This window comes from Mesitornis unicolor, unplaced genomic scaffold, assembly GCF_000695765.1.
Source record: "Mesitornis unicolor isolate BGI_N332 unplaced genomic scaffold, ASM69576v1 scaffold24251, whole genome shotgun sequence".
Classification (NCBI taxonomy): Eukaryota; Metazoa; Chordata; class Aves; order Mesitornithiformes; family Mesitornithidae; genus Mesitornis; species Mesitornis unicolor.
In genome coordinates this window covers 29,663-35,670 of record NW_010162065.1, presented here as the reverse complement: position 1 = coordinate 35,670, position 6,008 = coordinate 29,663, and positions in this window count along the sequence as shown.

Sequence of the window (6,008 nt, the reverse complement as noted above, 5' to 3'; positions counted from 1 at the left end):
AGGGGGGGGGGGAATTCCTTGTCTGAAGAGAAGCAAAAACAAGTTACACATGTGGGCAATTTTCCAAGGACCGAAAAGTACAGTCTGGCTAAAAACCCCAATTCCAAATGAGGTTTGTAATCTCAGCAGTTAATAAAGCATTTCGTTCCCCTGTAAAGTAAAAGCGTATGTGCATTTGAAAAGGGGAAGCTGGAAGGAGAGAAAGTTAAAATAAAGTTTGATTGTTGTTGGGTAACCCATATTCTGGCTACCAGACTAATCCCCCCCTAGCCTCCCTCCTTGAAATAATATTAAACTCCCATGAAATAGCTGGGCGCCTGCCTTGCTCCGGCTGCCGCAGATTTGACACTCCGGGAGCTACTGGTGCAACTGGTTTTGCTGTGGGGTCACCACGGTATAACTGGGGTCCCCCCTCCCAAGGAAAAAAAATCGTCTAAATCGCATTAGTCTGGGACGAAGGGAAGTTACAGCCCATGATGGTGAGAAATCTGTCGCTATCACTCCAGGCAGGGGAGAGGAGGGGGAAATACAGGTACAAGGATTAAGTTGTATGGAAATAATAGAATTATTTCCATCAAACCCGTAGCTTGAGCTTCAGGAAAAGAAAAGGAGGGAGTTCCTTTCGGATAGGCTCTTTTCACAACAGTTTTGCCCTTAATTAAAACTCATCCCGGGTCGGGGTGATACCAGACAGGCTGGACCCTGACAGGAGAGCAACTGTGGGGAACTGGTCGCATTGTCCGCAGTTGCTGCCTGTAGGCGCAGAATGGGCAGCGTTGCCGCAACCCGGGCAGTTACTACGCGGAGGATAATAATAATTATTTTTTAAGCCATCCTCACACAGCTTCTTCAGGTAAGGTCTCTTTTATATTTCTAATTTGGAAAAGAAGAGAAACAAAGAGCCCCAAAGGCAGGGACAGGAGGGACCCTCTGCCCACTCCACCTTCTTCCCGCTCCCTTCCACATCCCTGGGGAAATGAGTCCAAATTCCCGTTTTCAGGCAGCAGTAGAGACCCCTCGGGCCTGATTCTGATCTTTCCCAGCTCCGTGTCCCCCATTCTCCTCCCTGGCCCTTGTTTCCTGTATTTACGTGGGTAGGAGGGAGATCAAAATCAGAAGCCCAGACATTTACGAGGCAGGTTCGTGGTCGCCTATGGGGACATTATTACCGAATAGTTTATGATTAACTTTCCCAGATTGTCCTTTTCCGTTTAAGGGCTTTGAGTTAGGGCACAGGCAGCACGTTGTTTCTAAGGAAGGAGGCAGAGTTGGGTAGAAAACGGAGTTATTTTCCGCTGTTTGCCTTTCCCTCTCCTCCCCTCCAGCGCTGTTTGTTTTCCAGGCGAGATAGGCGCTGTGCCTGCAAGGATCACCAGTTTCGGGAATAAAGCACGCAGCAGTTTAAAACCCAGACAAGTTTTGTTTGTCTGTTTGTTTTCGTTTTCTTTTAACACTCCGAGTGGAGGAAAAATCAAAACCAAACCAAACCAAACCAACTGAAATCCAAGTAATCCTCGCGGCCACAAAAAGTAGCAGCAGATGGTGGTTTAGACTCTGGATATGGTATCAAAGTTTAATTCGTCAAATCTCGAAGGGAAAGCCAGTCCCAGGCTTATTTAGCCGTGGCCTGGATCATGTGAAACTTGTTTTTTATGCGTATTTGAAACACCAAGACAGGGAAAATCGCTTGCATGAGCTGATTGCTCTCACACAAGACACACACAACTCGACGGGCTTCCAGTCTGTAGAAAGTGGAATGGGTGGGCTTCACCCAAACACCCACCCCAACACCCAGAGCTCTCCGTACTCCCTCTTTCTCACACGAATTTTAATTATTTTTTTTTTAATCAGGATATTCCCACATGTAACACGTTGAGACGGGGGAAAGGATGTGGTGAAGTTAGCGTGAACATTTCTGACACCACCTGAACCCCTTTATTTCGTGAACTTCGCAGCCGTGGCCCTCACCCAGCTCCATCTAAATGTGTTATATTTGATTTACATCACATCAATGGCCAGCAATGAGCCTCAGCCGCACATCTATGCGCTGTTACACGCGTACAGACCGCGGCTTGGCATTTCTCAGTCTCTAAAGCCGTGGGCATGTTTCCTACGAGATGCAGGAGCTCCTCGGCGACTAAGTATTCAATATTCAGTCCGTATGGCCAAGTCCAGCATTTTTACCCTATAGGAAAAGCCGCAGAGCTCCCCCGCCTCGCCATCCTGGTCCCTATAAACATCGCCAGCGGAACGCCAGACGCGAAGCGCTGCGGAGATGCACAGCAGGGCCTTTAATAAACTTATTTTATCAAGAGGGACAATTAAACACAAGAGCTGGACACTGCTCTTTTGTGTCCCCTGCACTCACATTTTATCCTTTACACCGAGGTGTAGATCACATCTCCTGAGATAAGACAAGCTTTCTAGACAGTCTTTCTAGCTGAAGGTACATTTATAGGAGTATATTTATATGCGAGACACAAACTTTATTGCACATACAGAGGGGTTTGCCTCCGGGGGGGGTTGTGCTGCCTGGCACTGAGGAAGTAGGGGTTTAAGCCTCGGAGAGGCGCCGCAGCCTAATTAGACCTTTAATAAGCTCTTGATGATTCGGGGCGTGACTGCGTTGTCTCGCAAAAAAGGTCCCTGAAACGGGGGTTTAAACAAAGAAACCATCACCCCTGAGGCGGCTGAGGGGGGTCGCAGGGGGCGACCCGGCGGCTCCGCGCCCGGTGCCGGTGCGGTCCAGGGGATGGAGGATGCGGGGTTGGGAGGGGGGGAGGGTGCAGAGATGCCCACCCCAGCCCTCCCGGAGCAAGTGCCCGCAAGTAAACAAGGCAGAGGAGGATAACTGGAGTAAATCAGGTAGTTTGATGTTCTTGTGTTTAAAATTAAAAGCCCAACAACATGAAACTACCTAATTCACAGAGCAGTTCTAGTTCAGCCTTGGGTCAAAGGCTAAAATTCCCAAGAAAGGCGCCTGGGCGGCCATTTTGTTTGACATCATCTGCAATCTGAACTTTTATAATAGAAAACAGTTGCTAGGAAACAAAAGCAACAAAAGGAGCTTTTCAGAGACGGAATAAAACCCCTCCGATTGCCCGAAATAACTATTCAGATGATTTCCTATGTACAGTGTCTGGAGCGGATCCCTCCTGCAGGACTTTACAAATAGTTTACAAATAGACCAGAGGAAACAGTAAAATGCTATTGACTTTGAGAAACAAGCGATTATCGCAGCTATAAAAAAGAGCAAAAATTCCTAAAGTTCTTCCCCACCTCCTCTGGAAAGCTAATTTAAAGGATCGTTTCCGATATGAAGCTGATTTATCAAGACTTCGTATTAAAACACTATTAGAAGATTTTTTACCCTAAACCCACCAGCTATTCGGATAACTTTCTGCAGAGAATGAAATAAAAATCAGTGAGTTCCGGGGGACAAAAAAAGGCAATTGATTCATATTCTCCTCCCCTAAAAGCAAGTATAACGTGATTCATTTAAAGACGGCAAAATAAAAACAAAACCCATGAACTTATAAATCAATTAAAGCAAGGGGGGGAAAGCGTAATTGTGACTATTTTATAGGTGTAAATAGCAACACAGAGAAACTTATTGTGTCCTCTCTCCAAGGCACTGGAAAAGAGTGTTATAAAATAATGACTGGGTAGTGATAAAAGGGAGAATTAAAGCCAAGGATGGGGGCCAGGAGGTGGCCAGGCCTCGGGGGCTTTGCTGAGCTCAGAGCAACTTCCGCGGGGGAAGTTTGGAAGGAAAAAAAACCCCCAAAATTCCTATTTCGAAACAATACAGTAAAAAGAAGGACTATATAACTCCAGCCCATCGGGTCAGGCCACAAAATACTTATGTATGTATATATTTTTATACATATATGGAATATAAAGTCAATGTCTTACCTTGTAAGCTGGGGATTTGTCCTCACGTGGATTAAATAACGAAACGAGATGAGCAAAATAAATAATGAAAGCAAGAAAGACAATGGGCAGAGATAGCCCCGGCCCGAAAGGGCAAGTTTAGGGGAGTTTAAAAGTTCATTGAAGAAACAAATCCTCCGGGTTCAAGAGATGCACAGAGAAGCCAGAAGCTTGGCTATAACTTAGCTTCATTTCATGTGTAAAGCCTTTAAAAGCCTGGATGGGACGGTATATAAATCTATTGTACCGGAAATACAATAAAACTTAGCCATGTTGTTGAACTTCAAACAGTTTACACCAGGTCGGGCGGGGAATCCGAAAACAAACAAACAAACCCACAGCCACCCCCGAAAACCCAAACACCCACTGGAAAGAGAATAGAAAGGGAGGGGAGGTCTTTTCTGGGGAGAATATTGGCAGCCTAGGGGGTTTGTGGGTTTATATTGTGTGAGGTCAGAGCTCTCTAAATGCACGGAGAGAGGAAAATGTCGTCGATTGCGCATCTTTGGTATAGGCTATAATTAGAAATTAATACGGATTTTTCTATTATTTCAAATTGATACACAAATATAGGCGAGTTCAGGTTTAAATCAAACCTGCGGAGGGAAAGTTTACTACAAAACTTCAATTATATTTACACATGAGGCACCTATGATATTACATATCTCTGGTATGTATATGCCATACATGTTTGCAGGCCATGCATGCACACAATCTGCTATACTTAAATCTGCCACACCTATATTAGCTTTAAAATTCGTCAAATATTTTCTATTTCCTACAAAGAGGACTAAAAAAACCCTCTGGACCCACTGCTTTATTTTTTATGCCAATGCAATTTGTAAAACAAAAGTCGTAGTCACACTTGAACCCGTCCCACTAAAAGCTCTTTCTTTCAGACAAAACAGACAGGAGGAATATATTTGAACAGAGCTTTCACTGTTGCAACTTGGAAATGAAGCATTCCCCCCCGTCCCTAAATTGCAAATTGAAGGCATAAATAAAGAAAAGCACTCAAGATAAGCATGAAAAAACAAAACTGCATTGGCCATTTAATCTCATGATTAGGTTTAAAATAAATAACTGTAAGAGGAAAAAAAATGGGGGGTGGAGGGGGAAGGAAAAAGAACCCCAAATCTAAGTAGGTGATGTATTAGGTTTAATTCTTGGGCTGAAATATCATTTTAAGGTAATGGGATTTCCTCCCCCCCCCTTTCTGGCTGTTGCTAAAGTTTTAAAAGACATTTTAAATTCAGACGTCAAAGACAAGTTAGAGCTCTTAGACACTAAATGGATGTCTTAGCTATAAGATAACTTCTACTTGTCAGGGGAATAAGTGCTAAAATAATTAATAGGCTGGGATAGGAGGGATTTGATGCATTTGCGTGAGCATATATCAGTAAATGTATATATGTGTACGTATCCATTACACACACACACACACACACATATAATAGAAGAATCTATTACAGATCATCCAAGGGAAAGGGCACTGAATCTCAAGATCTCATTATGGCTTTTTTGTGACTTACTTAGATCTTCACAAAGCGGTATTTTTATTAAAATATGGTTATAGCAGCTGTTTTTCACAGTTCCCATTCATCAGCATTAGCCTTTGGGAGTATTTGGTGTCCGCTCCTCAGGAGTCATGCGGATATTCCCGAGCAGAACCCGCTACAAACGGAGGTGATTGTCGCATTTATAGGAAAAAAAAAAAGATTAAAAAGTTGGTCTTAAACCCTCCCCTTGCCCTCCCCCTCCACAAGGATGTGACCCCCCCCCCCCCCCAAGGGTGGGGGGGGGGGGGGAACAGCTCGGCGTGAGCTCTTTCTCTTTTTCTTCCAGCTATCCATCAAGCCGAAGGACATAAGAGCAATGCACACAAAACTGCGCTCTAATATTTCTTAACCGCCCATTGCAAAAATATATCTATTTTTTTTTACGTGAACCCTTGAATCATTACAGCTCCGGTAATAATAATAATTTTTAAAATGAGGACTAAATAATAAATACCGCCCCTCCGCCGACTGGGGCTGTATTTCACCGCTCGTCCCCGGGAGGAGCGGGCTGGCAGC